This window comes from Microcaecilia unicolor, chromosome 2 (assembly GCF_901765095.1).
Source record: "Microcaecilia unicolor chromosome 2, aMicUni1.1, whole genome shotgun sequence".
Classification (NCBI taxonomy): Eukaryota; Metazoa; Chordata; class Amphibia; order Gymnophiona; family Siphonopidae; genus Microcaecilia; species Microcaecilia unicolor.
In genome coordinates this window covers 346140293-346160142 of record NC_044032.1, presented here as the reverse complement: position 1 = coordinate 346160142, position 19850 = coordinate 346140293, and the positions used below count along the sequence as shown (strand labels likewise).

General features: G+C 47.7%; 1 protein-coding gene and 1 non-coding gene across 2 annotated transcripts in view; one reads left to right on the top strand and one right to left on the bottom strand.

Moving 5' to 3' along the window:
- Positions 1 to 19850, top strand: part of LOC115463707 (zinc finger protein 2-like) — a 255895-nt gene that overhangs the window by 167602 nt on the left and 68443 nt on the right. The window lies entirely within an intron of this gene.
- On the bottom strand, positions 1562 to 1716 carry LOC115463970. The gene has a single exon (XR_003941223.1). It is a non-coding gene; the product is annotated as a 5.8S ribosomal RNA (ribosomal RNA).

Sequence of the window (19850 nt, the reverse complement as noted above, 5' to 3'; positions counted from 1 at the left end):
GTTTCGGCCCCAAGACCTCTAATCATTCGCTTTACCGGATAAAACCGCTGCGGGGGGAGCGCAGCTATCCTGAGGGAAACTTCGGAGGGAACCAGCTACTAGACGGTTCGATTAGTCTTTCGCCCCTATACCCAGGTCGGACGACCCGATTTGCACGTCAGGACCGCTGCGGACCTCCACCAAGAGTTTCCTCTGGCTTCGCCCTGCCCGGGCATAGTTCACCATCTTTTGGGTCCTATCGCGCACGCTCGCGCTCCACCTCCCCGACGGGGCAGGCGAGACGGGCCGGTGGTGCGACCGCCGCGCGCGGCGGGGGGATCCCACCCAGGCCGGCGCGCGCCGGCCCTCACCTTCATTGCACCGTAGGGTTTCGCGCTCCGCCCTCCGACTAGCGCGCGCTTTAGACTCCTTGGTCAGTGTTTCAAGATGGGTCGGAGTGGGTCACCGACGTCGCCGCTGACCCCTGGCGCCCAGCGGCGCCGCACGGTCGGGGCGTACTGAGGGCAGTCCGCCCCGGTTGACAGCGGCACCAGGGGCGGGGGGGGGCCCCGCCCCCCTCAGCATGCCGTCCCCCAGGGGGAGGGCAGCGGGGGGGGAGGGCGCGGCGGCGGTCATCTCCCTTGGTCCCTGGCAAAATGGCAAAGCTGCTGCCGGGGGCTGTAACCTTCTCCGCCGACCCAGAGCCGGTCGCGGTGTACCGCGCCGGAGGAAATGCACCCTGCGGGGGCCGGACCACCCGGGAGGAGCTCCGTCCGCCGCTCGGTCGGGGGGGGGGTGGGCGGCGGGGGGATGCGCCGCCCACGGGCGGACCGCGCGGGGACCCCACCCCGTTTACCTCTTTAACGGTTTCACGCCCTTTTGACTCTCTCTTTCAAAGTTCTTTTCAACTTTCCCTTATGGTACTTGTCCGCTATCGGTTTCGTGCCGGTATTAGCCTATAGATGGAGTTTACCACCGCTTTGGGCTGCATTCCCAAACAACCCGGACTCCGGGAAGACCGTGGCCGGCGCGCCGGGGGCCGCTACCGGCCTAACCACCGTCCGCGGGCTGGGCCTCGATCAGAAGGACTCGGCCCCGAGCGGCGCCGGGGAGGGTGGTCTTCCATACGCCACATTTCCCGCGCCTGCCGCATGGGTGGGGATGCGGCGCTGGGCTCTTCCTCTTCCCCTCGCCGTTACTGAGGGAATCCCTGGTTAGTTTCTTTTCCCTCCGCTTAGTAATATGCTGAAATTCAGCGGGTCACCGCATCCGATCTGAGGTCGTAGCCGGGAGGGAGGGAGGGAGGGGGGCCCCCCGGAGGATGGCGCGGGGGAACGGCGGGAGATAGGGCGGACGTGGGCAGCCTCGGGCGAGACCGCAGACAGGGTATGCGCGCCAGGTTCCCCCGCACCCTCAGCGGGGCGCCCTGCCCCCCCCCCCCGCACCGGGTCTGCTCTTGAAGGGGTCAAAGGGTCGGAGGAGGGTTGGCGGCGGAGGGACAGGCCATGGAGGACCCGCCCCCCCCGCTGTGCAGGGGACCCTGCGAATGGCCCCAGCCGCGCAGGGCGATTGACGGGAAGGGGGACCCTCCAGACGGGTGTAGCCCCAGGAGGAACCCTGGGCCGCAAGGTGCGTTCGAAGTGTCGATGATCAATGTGTCCTGCAATTCACACTAATTCTCACAGCTAGCTGCGTTCTTCATCGACGCACGAGCCGAGTGATCCACCGCTAAGTCGCGCTCTTCGGCCCTTACACCGGTACAGAGGTCGCTGCGTCGCAGAACTCGGTTTCTGGACGCCCACTGCTGCAGAGTCGCGTCAACGGGTGACCGGCGAAACAAAACACGAAAACGACGAGCCCGGAGGCTCGGGGTCCAGGCGCTCGGCACGGCATCCCCCTTCCCTGGAGGATCCAACTCCCTCACCCCCTCTATCCTGTACCTCCCTTGTTTTGAATAATATCCCCATTCCCCCATATTCCTCCCGAGCCATCGCCATATGGATGGCCCCCATCTCCACTCCTTTTTTTGCTCTATTCATCCCCTCAATCGTTCGTAATTCGAGTTTCTTGAATGAACACACACGCAACTGGTTGCTTCCCCAGCTGCTCGTATGCCAACCCTCTTGCTTTCCCTGACCTAATGCTGGCCACGTTTATTGTGGCTACTGTCCACTTCCTTCCTGACATTATCATTGTCATCTCTTCTTCTGCTCCTCCTGCCCTCTATCCGTCCCTTCCTCCTGTCCTCCCCTTCTGTGTTCCGCCTTTGGGCACCTGCTGAATGGATGCCCCATTCCCCCACACACATTACATCTTATCTGCTGACACTCCCGTTCCATGCTCAAAACTCCCGCACTTCATGCAATGTCTTACTGTGCAATTCATTGCCAAGTGTCTGAATGATCCACATCTATAACACTGGTGTGGCTGACCTTTATAGAAGCACTGTATGTGGTCTCGTCCAATATATGCTGCAGCCGGGACGTGCTGGGTAACTTCCCCCACCCTCCTCAGCCGCAACTGTGCCCCCCATGCCCCTGCCCACACCCTACTGGGGTCTGGCAACTTTCTCAATGGCGTCACCACTTCCGCATATCTTCCCAGCCAGTAGGTCAGGTCTGCCACCTCCATCGACTCATTTCTTACCAGGATCGTCACATTAGCCACCTCCTGCCTACTGACTGGGATTGCTTTAAATCCCTCCCATTCCACTGTCCCCTTCTGCTTTTCAACCTGTGCCAGAACTCCTCCAATCCCCTCATGGACATGAAACTCAGATCAAATTCCACTCCATTTACTGGGTGGATGCACGCGTACAGATCTTCGGCACAAAACCCATTCTGAACACCTTGTTTAGCACCTCCCCCCTTGATGGAGCCATCCCCCTCCCCACCCACTTTACCTGTATCACATTCTTTTGTTTTCCCATGGACACCCCCCTCCCCCCTCCCCTCTCTGCCCCACCGCCCTCCACCCCCCCCTCTCGCACCCTTCCTGACCTCCCTCCTCCCACCACCTGTTAACTGCATGTTGCGCCTTCTAATTATCTGTTTATTCCTTTCAACACAAAGACATAATCTCTGTTTTTTTGTAAAAATAACTTTGGATGTAGTTTGTCCCTACAGGTAACCAGAACAGGAGTCACAGCATAACCAAGAATCCTAGGATGAGAAACGTGAGTATAGTTATCCTCGGGATAACAATTTTATGTCAAGTGGTTGATATGACCCACTCTGTCCTAGAGAAGGAAGGACAAGAGAAACCCTTTAAATCAATAAGGAAGAATTGTACTAGTTCATTAGTGCCAGCATTTCAGCTGAATTGGGGAAAATGTATTTATGAGGGTTGTGGAAGACAAATATGTGTAAATAATAGAGGGTCAATTGTCACAAGAAGGACAAGATCCCGGAATCAATTACTACCATATTTGAACATTATTCTAAGCAGCCCATATGTTTACATACAGAAGGAATATAAGGGATACTAACTGTCAATTTCCTGATGTCTGCAGTGGTAAGACATCCATTGCCTGTCTCCAACCCCAGAGTAAAAAGAAATCTCTAGTCCAAACTGATACCCCTAATTTCAAACCACCACAGATAGGAGACAACAGTACAGTAACTTGTCCCAATACATGATTCCTTTAATAGATCTCCCACCAAGAAATGCCATCAATACAGCTCGCTCCTATCTCCAACTTCATTATCCATCTTGTAGGGGTGTCAAATACAAGCTTCTTTTTGCCTCTACCTTCCACTACTCCAGCCCGAACACTTGGAATGCTCTACCTTTGTACCTAAAATCGCAAACTGATCACCATCTTTTCAAGAAGTTACTGAAAACGTTCCTTTTTGAAAAAACATACTCCATTAGTAATTCTGCTGTTTAGTCATCCTACTTGTTGCTAGCGTTTTATCCTTATTCTTCTGTAAAATTCATGTGTTGTACTTCTCTTCTTTTGTAATTACGAGACTGGGAGACTGGGTGGCTAGATGGCAGATGACATTTAATGTGAGCAAATGCAAGGTGATGCATGTGGGGGAAAAAGAACCCGAATTATAGCTACGTCATGCAAGGTTCCACGTTAGGAGTTACAGACCAAGAAAGGGATCTGGGTGTCGTCATCGATAATACACTGAAACCTTCTGCTCAGTGTGCTGCTGCGGCTCGGAAAGCAAATAGAATGTTGAGTATTATGAGGAAAGGTATGGAAAACAGGTTTGAGGATGTTATAATGCCGTTATATCGCTCCATGCTGCGACCGCACCTTGAGTATTGTGTTCAATTCTGGTCGCCCGCATCTCAAGAAAGATAGTGGAATTAGAAAAGGTGCAGGCGGGCGACTAAAATGATAGCGGGGATGGGACGACTTCCCTATGAAGAAAGACTAAGGAGGCTAAGGGCTTTTCAACTTGGAGAAGAGACAGCTGAGGGGAGACATGATAGAGGTATATAAAATAATGAGTGGAGTGGAACAGGTGGATGTGAAGCGTCTGTTCACGCTTTCCAAAAATACTAGGACTAGGGGGCATGCGATGAAACTACAGTGTAGTAAATTTAAAACAAATCGGAGAAAAGTTTTCTTCACCCAACGCGTAATTAAACTCTGGAATTCGTTGCCGGAGAACGTGGTGTAGGTGGTTAGCTTGGCAGAGTTTAAAAAGGGGTTAGACGGTTTCCTAAAGGACAAGTCCATAAACCGCTACTAAATGGACTTGGGAAAAATCCACAATTCCAGGAATAACATGTATAGAATGTTTGTACATTTGGGAAGCTTGCCAGGTGCCCTTGGCCTGGATTGGACGCTGTCGTGGACAGGATGCTGGGCTCGATGGAACCTTGGTCTTTTCCCAGTGTGGCATTACTTATGTACTTATGTGGCCACATTGAGCCTGCATTTGTGGGAAAATGTGGGGTAGAAATGAACCATAAATAAATTACATCCTTCTGTAGTCAGCCAGGAACAGGTCTATTTTCTGTTACCTGGTCATCATAGAAAGACAGTAAAATTTGTGCTAAACATCTTATAGGAAATTCATTTACTCAGGTGCCAGTCTATTCCTTCTCAGTTCCTACGATGGGGATAAAATTGAATTGTCTAGTTATTTGTGCTGACTTTCCTATAGTAGGTGAGGAGAACCACAAAACTGTGGCCATGAAGGATCACACCAAGACTTGACACTTATGTACAGATCATGATGGTAACACAAGCACCTTACATCTAGGTATACAGAGTACTAGTCAATCTGGAATATGCCAGATTCAGCCAGCCAAATGGCAAAAAGTGCACTACACCAGCTCCTCCCACTACTCCATTATCTATATCCACTATAACTCCTACTACCTTTCCTAAGAAAATCACCAATGTAGAAGCGATAGTCCTCTAATCACACACCTGCTGATAATGATACTGAATGCTATTGTAGGCTAGCTATATTGAATACAATGGTTGTGTTATATTGGAGCTGTTCTGCATGTAAGAGTAGGATCTAAGGTTATGACAGATATTGAAATAACTGTGTGGGATAATGACCTATTGTATCATGGCTCACAACGGGAATGTTACCACCATTCTTGGAGTCAGCCACTCACAGCACAACCATACACTCTTAGTGTTACGGGTATGCATTGTAATGATGGTAAGCAAGGAGAAACCAATGATACCTCACAATGTCCCCTATTACCAGTTTATCCATGAGTTTGGTGTTTGAAAATACCAGTTACACTGAGAATGAGGAACCCCTGTATGAGGACATTGATCCTAAGTCTGAATAACCGTATCAGGGTTCATGAACTTCACTATTACTACTCCTGATGGATCAGCTATCCCAGGCTATACAGGTGCATCTATTGTCAAATATAATGCTGCCAAATCCCTTTGTTATCCCTTACTCCCATTGTCCACTCTATCTCATTAAATACCTCTGCTACCAGTATCTCTGTTATTTATCCCCAATGCACTCCCTAAATGAGAACTTTGGATGAGCCTGGACTCAATGGAAAGACTTGTGGTTGGGAAGTGGTCATGTGTCTCGTAAGCGGCGAGATATTCTTGACACAGCATTAGGTGTTGTTGGAACCGGCTTGGGTGTCATAAACACTATGGACTCTGAGATACTTGCTAATAAGATTGCAAGTAGTACTGAGAAAATAAGGCAAGCTATAGACTTAGCCACCATTGACACTCACAGTATACAAACACTCCAATCACATCAGTTGGACCTGGTTACTTGGTGGTATCGTCATCAGACAGCAGCCATGAACATGACTATAAACATGTTAAATGACTCCTTTTCCAACATTTCTTTGGCTTTGGCCTGTACACATGCACAACAGTTCATGATAGAGACACTGCGCAGTATCATCAGGACTGCAGAGCATAGACTCATTCCATTAGAGATCTTAAGCTTGTTGGAACAAGACCTGTCCTCCTCAGAAACGTTAACTGCCAAGTGGTGGCACCTGACATCATTCTTTTCATACCTAGACCATAATGATCTATTTATCACTATCATTACATATATGACTGAACAGAACATTTTGGCCTTCCCAGTAATCCAATTGGGTTTGGTTTTACCTGGAGGACATCTCATGGTGATGATGAAACAAATAAGTGAGGAGAATGGATGAGGATACCAACTGTTTTATATTTATTCACTTAAAAAATTCACTTAAAAAATTACATGTGCATAACAGTGACCCGACACGGCCGTGTTTCGGCACAATGGCCTGCTTCAGGGGTTTCGTGTTTCGGCACAATGGCCTGCTTCAGGGGAAATATATATTTTTGTAATTATTTTGATTACAGCTTTTTCAGTAGCAGCTCAAGGTGAGTAACATTCAGGTATTCTGGATATTTCTCAGTCCCAGGAAGTCTCTAAGTTTGCACCTGAGGCAATGGAGGGTTAAGTGACTTGGCCAAGATCACAACGAGCAGCATTGGGATTTGAGTTGCGGCAATCGGACATCTCATGGTACCATACCATGACCCTGTTTTCGCTTATTCAGTCAATGATCAATTAGATATTATTTTACAGGATTTATGTATTCCCGTAGATAGGAATAATTATTTTGTATGCGATAGTAACCTAGGAAGTTATTATGATAATTGCATGCTTAATGGTACCTGTGCCTTTCATCTTTCTAATGATAACAGTAGTATAGTAGTTCCATATTCCCATTCTTATGTATTAGAACTATTTGTCCTTTTATTATTGCTAATGGTATGCTGTTCATAGTAACTGAAGGTTTAAATCTATGTCTTTGTATGTCACTAAAATTACAGGATGTGATTTTAGTTATTCCAGACCAATGATGCAGTATGTTTCCAATGGCCTATCCATACCCACTCCTGAACTATTACCTATTCCCTTAGGTTTTAATGTAACCCACTTACAAGTCCGTATGGGAGCACCCTATTATACAGAGATCCTTAGAGCGACTTAAAACAGAAAACAAGATAGTGACTGAGAAAATCACCAAGGATACTAAATTAATACATCAGTTAGCCTCTGAACTAGAGAACATAGGGAAACATTCATGGTGGGATATTTTCCTTGGAAAGTCAAATACTTGGAATAATGTACTGAATAGATTGTTCCATCCCATTGTGGTGGTATTTATTGGTCAGTTGCTCACTCTTTTATGCTAATGATTTGGCTAGCATGCTGGGTTAAGAGAAAGTTTCACCAGATCCAGAAGATGACCTCTTACAACCAGATCTACAGTGCCATACCATGAAGATACCGTGTGGCATCAACTTGGGAGCAACCTATGTCCCTGAGCGGTTGCAAAAAGGAGCTGGTCTCTGGGGGTGGTGCATATGATACTTACGTGATTAAAGGCACGGGAGTGTGATTGCAAGCCTGCTAAAACTAGAGCAAAGCCAGACTCTGCCCAAAACCGCATAACTGAATAGAAGTCAAATGGAACTGATGCCAGATGAGCACAGAAAACTTGATCAATGGTGAATACCTAGCAACCTAAATATGAGACATGAGCAGAAACAAACAAAATTAATAATAATGAGTATTTGCTTATAATAGTCACAATTCCTATTAACTGACATGTTCCAAGGTTCAATATCCATGATTCAAAGACTCACTTATCCCAATACACCCATGTAAATAGTCCAATATCTTTGTTATTGTTTTATTTGAATTCTGCTTCTGTGTTGTGTTAGTGTTAAAATTGTAACTTTTTATAGTTATTTGTGATTCTCCGTTCCAATATTGTGCTAATATTGTCTCTAAGAATCAAGCGAGGGAAATATGTAGCATGATATGAGTTTAATTGTCAGTTATTGATTTTGCTGGATCAGATACAAATGAATATATAAAAAAATACAGCTACAAAGACTTATTGGGACAGAATCATATAAACTGGTCTGGCTTTCATCTCCCCCTTCCCCCCTGGAAACTACTGATAACAAAAACTTTTATAACAGTGTCTAGCGGGGTAGACATAGTTGTGTAAGGGTAACACTGGGAGCCGGGATTATGTAGTGTGTGTAGAGACAAAGTTGAAAGAAGTGCAAATACACAATAACTAAATTACAACTTAAAGTACAATAAAGCAACAGTTATACCTATTCCTGTGTCAAAATGGAAATCCAATTTAAAAGTGAAATATATACTCACCACTCTTCAGGGGTATTCCTCCAAACCGGGATCCACTCCAGCTCAACCGGTACTGGGAGCCACTCCAGCTCACAATGGGGAGCTCACAATGGGAGTGCTTAGATACCCCCCTTTACCCAGGCGTCCTGCGAGAGAGGCTGGATAAGAAGAGCGTTTGTCCACAGCACTTGCAGGGGCTTCTCACCCTCCAGGACAATAACCAGTAGAAAGAGCAAAAAGGTTCTAAGGGCACAGTTGACCTCCCGTTCTAAACCTAAGTTATTGTTGATCAGGGTGTCCCCAGACCAATATCCTCCCTAGGAATTATTATAAGACACAGGAGGAAAAATTGTGACACCTGTATATGCCTATGACTAAGGGCTAGGCCTAAGGCCTGTACTGTCAGTTTGGTTCTCACAAGTTAGCCTACTAACTCAGCATCTTGTGTAACAATCATTGCCTTCTCAGGAGCTGAGAACTGACACGTCATAACATTTGTTTGCAGCTGAGTATGTTTTTCATATAAAGGTGGATGTAACCTTGATAGTTGCTAAGGGACTGAGGACACAGTGAAGCCTACCAGTATGCTGCATTTGTGGAGAGAGACAGAGAGAGGACACAAGGGTATTGTTCTATGTAATTTTTTGCTGTGTGACTAACTGTATGCTATACTGATAATTGACTAGCCAATGGCCACAGACTGTTCACGTGCAAACACGTCAGGAGAGAATGATAGAATACATGACCAATCCATATATGGTAGAAGGCAGCCTAATGGTGTCAGTTTATGGGAAATCACATGATTTATGAGAAATGGAATTTGCAACACTATATATGTGATGTCTGGGAGGTGTTAGCTGAGCAATCCTTGTCTTTCAGGATGCGCATTTGCTGACCGACAACCTGCTTCAGGGAGCGAACTATTATTTGTATTTTTTGGCTCTGTGACAAGCTAATAAAAGGTAATTTACTGGCTGCGCCTAATGGAGTCTAAGTTCTCTTCCTTATCTGTGTTTTCCCTCTCGGGGGGGGGGGGGGGGGGGGGGGGCTAAGAGATGGGAATACACACACCCTAGCCAGGCGACGTTAAACTAACGCAAGGCCCGAAGTAAAAAACCAAAGGGAAAGTTTGGGTAATTTAAAAACAAGGCCAAACTCTAAAATTAGTTGTTAGACCAAATTTAGAAAGGGAACGAATAACGTGCAAATTAAAAAGCCAGATAGAAATGTAGTATATTCCCCTTAAGGGGGATTTCCTTATTCTCCCTCTATCAAGAGGTAGGAAATTTGAAAACCCACAAAAGGGTCAATCAGGAGTATCCCACTCAACCTAAAGCCAATTAAAAAAGTTTTCTTTTGAAACAAAAAGGGCATAACAGATCTGCACATGCAGCAGAAAGCAAAAAAAAAATTGTAAGTGAACTAAATGAGTGACAAGCACAAGAGGTGGTTTCCCAGCTTTTAGTGACTATATTTAGTCGACGACTGGTCAAAGACTGGAAACTCCCCTGTGCATGAACAGCTGAGCTGAATCCCAGCTTTTATCAGCAGTTGGGCATGTCACCAAATGTTTTTAATTTCCCTTATATTGACCTCATATGGCCCAGAGCTTTCCACAAGCTGTAGGCAATAAAGACACCAATCAGAAGGGACTGCGAGTTATGAGAAATCAGCTCTCAATCTTTATTGATACTCACCAAAGCAGATAATACAAGATCAATTATAGCTTTTCTCATAGGGAGATCCGACAGTGAAACAAGCCTGTCTCACATGATCTAGACTCTTCAATACATTATTCTGCTGTCAGTCTTTTATATCCTTTTTATTACATTGATATCTATTAGCTTCAATTATTGTAAATATGCCAGCACATGTTAGTTTTGACCACAATGACTTTCCTGGCCACAGGTTTCGCCCAGCCCCTCTCAAAGTTCTGTTTTTCTGCACCTGGCCCACTGTCATCTATCTTTTGCAAGATATCCCTGCCCGAATGTTCTCGTTATGGCCTGTCCAGCTGGCATTTTTACACCATTTGCGGCTACTTTTACATCAGTGCCAAGTTTCAGTAACTGTTTAGGCTGTCACAACTGTGTTTCTGCAATCTTTGAATCAGACAGAGTTATGATTTTATTGAGGCCTAGTTTAACAGTGGTAAGCCTCTTGACCTGTTTTTCCCAAAGGCAAGTTACAACAGTTTTCTACAATAGCAATCAGCTTCTAAATGCTCCAAATTTGAGCTTGACTCCCCAGAGAAGGCTGCACAGACACCATTACCACCAGACCACGCAGCTGACTTTCAAGAGCTCATGCAACAGAATCTACAAACCTCTTCTCAGATCAAAACTGAACTTACGTCCATGTCACTGCAACTACCTCAATTTAATACTAGTTTAGAACTAGGTGAGGGGCACGTGTCAGCTTATGATAATCAATATGCCAGTGTTCAATATCGGCTCTCCAAATTAGACATCCTGCAGCACGACATGTAAGATCTCATGAACCATACGAGAAGAAACAATTTTCGACTGCTTGGTCTGCCGGAGGTGACTGAAGGTACAGATCTTATCACTTTTCTGGAGTCATGCCTAACTATGCTGGTGGACATTCCTCATGGCGTTCCTCTCGATATTGGACGTACACACAGAGTCGCTGTTACTTCCCCATGAGGCAAGCTCTTGCCAAGGCCTATCATTAAATTCTTGTGCCACAACTCCTCCAAGCTGCTAGCTGAAAATCACCTTTGATGTATACCAACAAGCTTTTTCTGGTTTTAGATTTCTCGCAACCCACAGCCAAAAAATGCAAATGTTCTTAGACAAGCATCAGATATTGAAGACATTGGGGCCCAATATGGAGTTACTTGCCTGTTGTGATGCAAGTGAGTTACCGCAAAGTTACTAAGCACTTCAGTGATCCATTGGACCTCCAGAAATTCTTACTGGGACACTCTACCAAAGGTTCATGAATGAGTGTTGATATCATATAATGTTATTACCCATAGGGCTGTGATACCATAGTTCCTGCTGTTCAAGTTTATCAGTGCTGACAGTTGAGCTACCTCTTGGCCCATCTTGATGCACGCAACCCCAACTATTCTTTTTTATGTATTTAACGTTAGAGACTGCAGTAGGAGTGCATATGCTGATGAATGTAATGAGGTAAAATAAAAAGGTAAAAATAAACCAGGAAGTAACGCAAAAAGTTAAATGTATAAAAAAGAATAGTTGGGGTCGCATGCATCAAGATGGGCCAAGAGGTAGCTCAACTGTCAACACTGATAAACTTGAACAGCAGGCACTATGGTATTACAACCCTATGGGTAATAACATTATATGATATCAATACTGGTTGTTCCTCTGGTAATCTCATTATGACAAAGCTAAGTCTCACTACCTTAAATGTGAAAGGAGTTCAACACTCAAGAGAGTGAAAATCCTGCTGTATTCAAAAAGCTGAAACCGGACATCTGCTTCCTTCAGGAATTACACACATATATATAGACATTGGCATGGCATGCTAAACTGTGAGATGGAAGCAGGAGCAGGCCTGAGAAGTGAAACGGCTGTATGAAAAATCTGTCATGTTACTTGGCACTCAACCTCCCTCTCCCTTTCCACCCTTATCTCAAGAGGGAGGACCTCTGTAAAAGGGGCCACTCTGCAGTAGCATGACCAGGAATTCCTCCAGGGGCTGTGCAACCTGCTGTGTGCCAAGGCAAGTGAGTAGTACTTTCGTATCCAATGACTCTCTTCATTTCATGTTCATCTCCATGGCAGCCACTAATTGCCAATGTCTAACCAAAAGTCAAAAGTTTGGTCCCTAACATGCTCAACTCCCAAACTTCAATGCCACCTCAGAATGTGTCAGGGTAGGATTACCATATTTGCCCTAAGAAAAAAAGAGGCCACATACCTCACCCCCGTCACACCCCTTCTCACCCATGCCCCACCCCCTAAACAAGACTTCTATGGAAGTCTCACGAGGCTGCCGCTTGAACTGCTTATGAGCCCAATTAGTGTATAGTGGAGTCTTCTTTGGGTATCAATGAATGGCTTTTATCCAGGGGTTGAACATGGCGAGGAGTGAACAACCAGCATATATATTTCCACTTATTCAACCCCACTTCCACCATTCCCATTTCCTTCCCCCCCCCCCCCCCTCAATCCCAGACTCCACAAAAGTCTCCCAATTACTCATCTTGAGTGCAGTAGTCGGTTGATGGTGTTGCGTTGGCGAGAGGGGGGGGGGGTGCACAGCAGTGCAGCGGAGAATTCGACAGAATGGCCCTCTCGGGTCTTCTCTTTGTCAGCTGGTACTCCAAGAACCAAGATTAACTTGGACTGGCAGGCAGGCTGAGAGTCACAGTGCAGGATTCAGGATTTGCAGTTTTGCTGCTGTAGCTTGCTTGCTTCCTCTCTCATCTTCTTTAACGATTCTGATTCAGGCTGGGCCAGGAGGAGTCAGGTACTGTCAGACCCGAGTCATATCACTCAGCACCAGAGTGCCAAGCATCACATACATACACATTCTTTTTGTAGAACATTGACTGGGGGTTAGAGTCTGGAGCAATACTTTATGTCATAAAACTGTTTTTGCTTTTTATTACCTCAGTGCTGCATAGCTGAACAGTGTGGTCTTTTCAGGAAACAGAGTAGGTAAAGAAGGCAAGCCAACCTCGGCAGTTTTTATATTCTTTGTGCGAGGCGTGCACCCAGTCTCTGTTGCACATGCATGCACGGCATTAGGCAGGTAGTGTAAGCTTTGGTGAATATTTGCAAAAGCCTCACTGAAACCTTACCACCTGGGGAAAAAAAATGTTAGTTCCCTCCTGTGCTTCTGTGAGTCTGAGGCAGCTTCTAATGCACAGCATTAGGCAGGTAGTGTGAGCTCTGGTGAATGTTTGCATGATAATATAATAAATAACAAAAGCATCACTGAAACCTTACCACCTGGAAAAAAAAATAGTTCCCTGCTGTGGAGGAAGGTGGTTTCTTGTGTGGTGTGGGATTTTTGGGAAGCTTTAATTAAGACAAACACTGCTGTGCTGTGCTGATAAGGAAACAAATAAACTGTGTGAGGGGGAGACAGAGGAATTATGAACGCGGAGACAATCTGCTGCTGTGCTGCAGCCTGCCTGTTGAACTTGAAAAAACTTAACTGGTAAACTTTCTGGACAAGTTGCAGCCGCAGATAGTGGCGCACGGCGCTTCTGTCTGTCTCAGGCAGCTCTCTCTCTCTCTCTTCTTCTTGATTCCTCCGTCTCTTCAAGCTTTGCTCACCTTAGTAACATTACCGGCAGCCTGGCTCTGAGGCTCAACGGCTCAGGAGACATCGGTGATGATCGTGTCTGGATTCGTGGATGTGGTCAATCAAACAAGCGGTGAGTCAGTGTGGTGCACGCATGCACCGTGCCTTGGCCCTTTGCTGTCGTCTGGTCCCGACTCCCGCCCTACTCTGTTGTCCTGTTGTTGTTCTCTGAGTTCGAGCTCCTTTTGCCCACTAGCCAGCCGCCACCCAACGCGTGCACTGCACGACGACCTTGCGTGCATGGTGACGCTGTTGGCGCAGGTGCAGGTCCCAGTGCAAGATGAGTAGATCAGCTGATCAGGCTGGCTGGCACACGCACAGATGCTGCTGCCTGCCGGCATCGGTCCGTGCACAGGTCATGGTCATGTGACCCGAACTGAGAAGAAACCCGGACAAAAAGAGAAAACTCGGAAACCTGCCCAGACTCCCAACGGCACCCTCAAAAAGAGGACATGTCCGGGGAAACCCGGACATATGGTAACCCTATGTTAGAGTCAACTGTGCAGGTGATGGAGAGCATGACTGTAACCAGTGTCTCTGTTTCCATCTTTGTAGGTCTGCCACTAGCTGCCCCACCTCCTTGCCCAGATTCTGCCACAGGGCCAGGCACTAGGGCAAGATGATGATGAGGAGATGGTGGAGGTCAATAATAATGATGAAGAGGGGGAGGATGAAGAAGACACCTCTGCTGCCCCCTCGATCCATTTCCCCTCCCCCACCTGCCTACCCTGTACCCCATGTCATGTGCTGCCCCAGGAGCAGCTGGACCAGCATCAGGAGGGACATCCAAGCTCTCCAAGAGACGGCAATGGCTTCCTGCCTCCACCCCTCCTTTCCAATACAGCCTGTTTCAGGGGCAACTGCAGCTGCTGCAAATTGCCCTGCATCTGCCCCTAGATGTGATCCTGTATTGGAGAGGGTGGAAGCTAGACTGGAAGCCATTGATCGCTGTCTAAGGGCCCTGAAACGTCAGGCAAGGTTGGAGTGCACTCAAGAGTGCATATTATCAGCTCTTGACCCCTCCCAAAGCTCCTTACCAGAGCCCCTGAATTCTGCAGCCACACTAGCCAACCCAACCCAAAATGGCAGCCAGCAACAGCAGAACCCCAGCTAGCCCTGGAACCATCAGCTTTAACCCGGGTGAGCTCCTCTTAATTTTTTTCACCCTATTTACACTAAGATTTCCAAGTGTTTAAGTCATATTGGTAGTTTACAAAAATATTTTTACTTCTGGAATCTGGGTTAATCAAATTCAGGGCTTTTTTTGAGGGGGTACTTGGGGGTACTGAGTACCGGCACCTTTTCCATTGTCTGCTAAAATTGACTCATGGTCCCCAAGTTTTAATGAAAGATCTCAGGCTCTACACACCAATTCTGCCTGGTCATAGATTCTATGAGTGGTTGCAGGGAGCCTGGCTATTGTGGGGTGGGTCTCTCAGTGATCATCCCATCCCCCTGAAGGGTGGCCTGGTATTTGAGTACTGGCACCTTTTTCGCTAGAAAAAACGCACTGATAAAATTCCAAATAAATGATCTACATTTGGATGTAAAAGTGGCTGTGACAGTACTCGCAACACAAAACTAACTGACTTTTCATGTGTTTCCATTCAAAAATAAAGATTTGTTGTCTAATCTTTATTGGTTTCTTATGAAAAAGTAAAAAAAAAAATGTTTGCTTCAATTTGGATCATGTGATTTTGAAAAGCAGCAAACTAACAGCAGTGGAAGCAAAAAGCATTAATGTCTGAGAAACCAGTGAGAAGCTATTTAAAGGCAGGGGTTGTGAAGTATTTTCCCTGACACACCAGAATATTTATCGATGACACTTGCAGCCCCAAGAAAAACAACAAAAGCAACAAGTGACAGTCACTTTAGGGAAGAATCAGGAATGATTGTTAGAACAGTTGTTTATTTCAGAGGATGATATAACAGTGACTGAAAAATTAGAGTCTTATCCCTTATAATGTTTCAGGTCTATTACGGATATCATAAGGCCATGAATGAGGAACATTTAGCAAAATCATCAGATGACCCACTAGCTGATAACATAGAAGATGCTAAACATCATCTACTTGTAAGTTCTGCTCACAGCCGGTTCAAGGGATGGTCATGCCCTGACTGGCAGCACCCACACTACTGCATCACTTCTGGTGCCCATTCCCTCATCTCCCCCCCCCCCCCCCCCCACTGCATCATGTCCAGTCTCCCTTATCTCTCCCCCACCAATGAATCACTTCGTGCCCCTTCCCTCATCTCTCCCACCCCCTCCTGCATCACGTCCAGTGCCCCCTTCCTCTTCTCTCTCCCTTACTGCATTATGCCCAGTGCCCCCTCCCTTGTCTCTCCCACCCCCTATTTCATCATATTCAGTGCCCTCTCCCTCATCTCTCCCCTACTGCATCACTTTCACTGCCCCCTCTCTCATCTCTCCCACCCCTACTGCATCACTTCCATTGTCCCCCCTCATCTGTCCCAGCCTGCATCACTTCCGGTGCCCACTCCCCAGGGCCAGTCTTAGGATTTCTGGTGCCCTCCTGCAGCCTATTAGTCGGGCCCCTACCCATCCAGTGGTGGGATCACTATGGCTCTGCCCCTACAGTACTCACACCCCTTTTACCAGCCATGGCATCATTGAAAATATTACACCAGTAAAGAAGAAAAAGAACTTGTGTTTTTTTCTTGTTTTCATTATAAATAATTTATGTAAGCTGTTACAGCTCCATTATACTCAAAATGACACAAACCAAATTAGCATACAGACCAGTAATTATGAGAACAGACAGTCTTGCCAACTCTGAAAAACAATGTGTTAGCAAAATCTCAGAATGTAACAAACAGATCCCTACTCAGACACTTGCAACCTTGCACACATACAGAACAGAGATAGCCCCTCTTCAAATTCTTCAAAAATTAACCTGAAATCCTAAGAAGTTAGACTCTGCATGCAGCACAATACCAGAAAAATAGAAAGAAACACATTGCTATACATTGCAAAATAAGATAGCAGATGTAAATTCTTAAAGTGGACATATTCCAAACACTAAAATGAAAATAAAATGATTTTTTCTACCTTTGTTGTCTGGTGACTTTGTTTTTCTGATCATGCTGGCCCAGTATCTGATTCTGCTGCTATCTGTCCTCTTAACTCAGTTTCCAGGGCTTCCTTTCCATTTATTTCTTTACTTTCCTCCTTTCTTGCTCTATATTCATAAGTAAAAGCTGGGTCCTCCGCAGACTTGACTGTCCAGTGGATCCAGCTTCTGCCTATTTTCTCCATCCATGTGGAGTTTTTTTCCTCTCTTACTTTTCCCTCATCTCATCTCCTTCCTCTCTCTTCCCTTCTCTCCATCCATGTCCAGCATTTCTTCTCTCTCTCTCCCTTCCCCTCCATCCATGTGTATCTCCTTCCTCTGTCTTCCCTCCCCTCCATCCATGTCCAAAATTTCTTCTCTCCATCCATGTGCATCTCCTTCCTGTCTTCCCTTTCTTCCCCGCCATCCATGTCCAACAATTCTCTCCCTGCCCTCTGCTCCATCCACCCATGTCCAGCAACCCTCCTCTCTCCACTGCCCTTCCCTCCATCCATGTCCAGCAGCTCTCTTCTCCCCTCCCCTCCATCCACCTATGTACAGCAACTCTCCTCTTCCCTGCTCTCCCCTCCATCCACCCATGTCCAGCAACTCCCCTGCCCTCCATCTATCCATCCATATCCAGCAATTCTCCTCTCTCCCCTGCCCTCCCTCCATGTCCAGCAATTTCTCCTCTCTCCCTGGGCCCTGTCCTCCCATCCATGTCCATCGATGCTCCTCTCTCCCCTGCCCCCCGCCATCCATCCATATCCACCAATTCTCCTCTCTCCCCTAGCCTTCCCTCCATGTCCAGCAATTTCTTCTCTCTCCCTGGGCCCTTCTCTCCTATCCATGTCCATCAATCAATGCTCCTCTCTCCCCTTCCCTCCCACTCCAATGTCCACCTGCCTGCCCTCTTCTCTGGTTTAAATCTTGTATTTAAATTTACCTCTGTCGCAGCAGCTGCGCAGCGTCAGTGAAAGCAGTGCCTGATGTCTCTAGCCTTCCCTTCGCTCGTTCGTTCCCTCTCAGTGTCCCGCCCTCGCAAGGAAATGATGTCAGAAGAAGGCGGGACACTGAGAAGGAACAAACGAGCGAAGGGAAGGCTAGAGTCGTCGGGCAGCGCTTTCACTGATGCTGTGCAGCTGCTGCGACATTGGAGGTAAATATAAACACAAGATTTAAATCCCCCAAGCGGCGAGGGTACCGGCAGAGGAAACTGAGGGCTGGGCTGCTGTCAGGATCCGGGAGCTGAGGTAAGCGGCGGCGGTAAGCATGGCATGGTGGTGCCCTCCAGAGGTCCGCGCCCCCCTGCCATGCTTACCTCGCTTACTGGGTTGGGCCTGCCCTGCCACTCTCTCATCTCCCTCCCCCCAGTCCACTATCTTTTTTTCACCTCTCCATGGGTCTGGTACTGCTCCTTCACCTCTCTCCCCCACAGTCCTATAAAGTTTACGTCAATTGCCAGCTGCAGCAGCAGCATGACATGCTATCTGGCCAGCCCTTAGGTGTTCTGCCATGTCTTACCCACAGGAAATTGCATCAGAGGAGGCAGGACACAGCAAAGGGAAGACCCTGGGGCGGGTCCAAAGCAGCCTGTCATGCTGCTGTTACCACTGCTGCCAGCAACCTACGTAAACTTGACAGGTCCACAGGGGAGTGAGAGAGTTGAGGGAAAAAGAAGGGGAGAGACTGGGGGAGGTGCGGGGAGGAAAGATTTAACCTGAAGACAAGGTGAGGTCAGAGGCTAGATATTTTGGTGCCCTTAATCGCTGGTGCTCTGGGCATCAGTAGTTAAGCCAGCTGTAGTTGTGCTATTGCACAGTGGCGTACAAAGGGCGGGGCGGTGGGGTCGGTTCGCCCCGGGTGTCAGCAGGTGGGGGGTGTTCCACTGACGCCGCAGTCTCTACCTGCTTACCAGCTCCATTGACGGACAGACAACCCTCTTCTCCTGCCACCCGGCACCCAGCCTTAAAAAAAAAAAACTGTGAAGTGCCTCGCGTCTGCTCTGCTGTAAAGGAAGCAAATCGCCTTCCCTCACTGTGTCCCGCTTGCGCGGAAATAGGAAGTTACATCAGAGGGCGGGACACAGGGAAGGGCTGACGTGACGAGGCGATTTGCTTCCTTTACAGCAGAGCAGACCAGACGCGAGGCGCTTCACAGATTTTTTTTAAGGCTGGGTGGCAGGAGAAGAGGGTCATCTGTTCGTCTACAGAGCTGGTAGGCAGGTGGGGACTGGGTCGGGGAAGGGGGCTCAGATGGGAGAAGGGGACTGGGTCTGGGGGTGTTCAGATGGGAGAAGGGAACTGGGACTGTGTGGGGGGGCTAAGATGGGAGAAGGGGACAGGGTGGGGGGGCTCAGATGGGAGAAGGGGATTGGGTCTGGGGAGCTCAGACGGGAGAAGGGGACTGGGACTGGGTGGGGGGGGCTCAGATGGGAGAAGGGGACTGGGTCTGGGCGGGTTCAGATGGGAGAAGGGGACTGGGTTTGGGTGGGGTGGTCAGAGGGGAGGGGGCTCAGATGGGAGAAGGGGACTGGAGCTGGATGTGGGGTCTGAGAAGGGGGCAGGTAGGAGAATGGGTCTGGGGCGGAAAAGGGGGGCCCTAATGCAAGGCATGTGAATGAAGGGGACTGGAACTGTGGGCTGAAAAGGAGGGTAGGTGGAATAAGGGGGCTAGTACTGGAACTGGGGGCTGAAAAGGGGCAGGGGCTGAAACTGTGGGGACTGGGGCTGAAAAGGGGACAGGGAGAAGTGGCTGGGACTGAAGCTCAGGACTGGTGGGAGAAAAGTGCTGGGGTTGAAACTGGGATTGGGGGCTGAAATGGGACAGGGAGAAGTGGTTGGGGGTTGAAGCTCGGGACTGGTGGGAGAAAAGG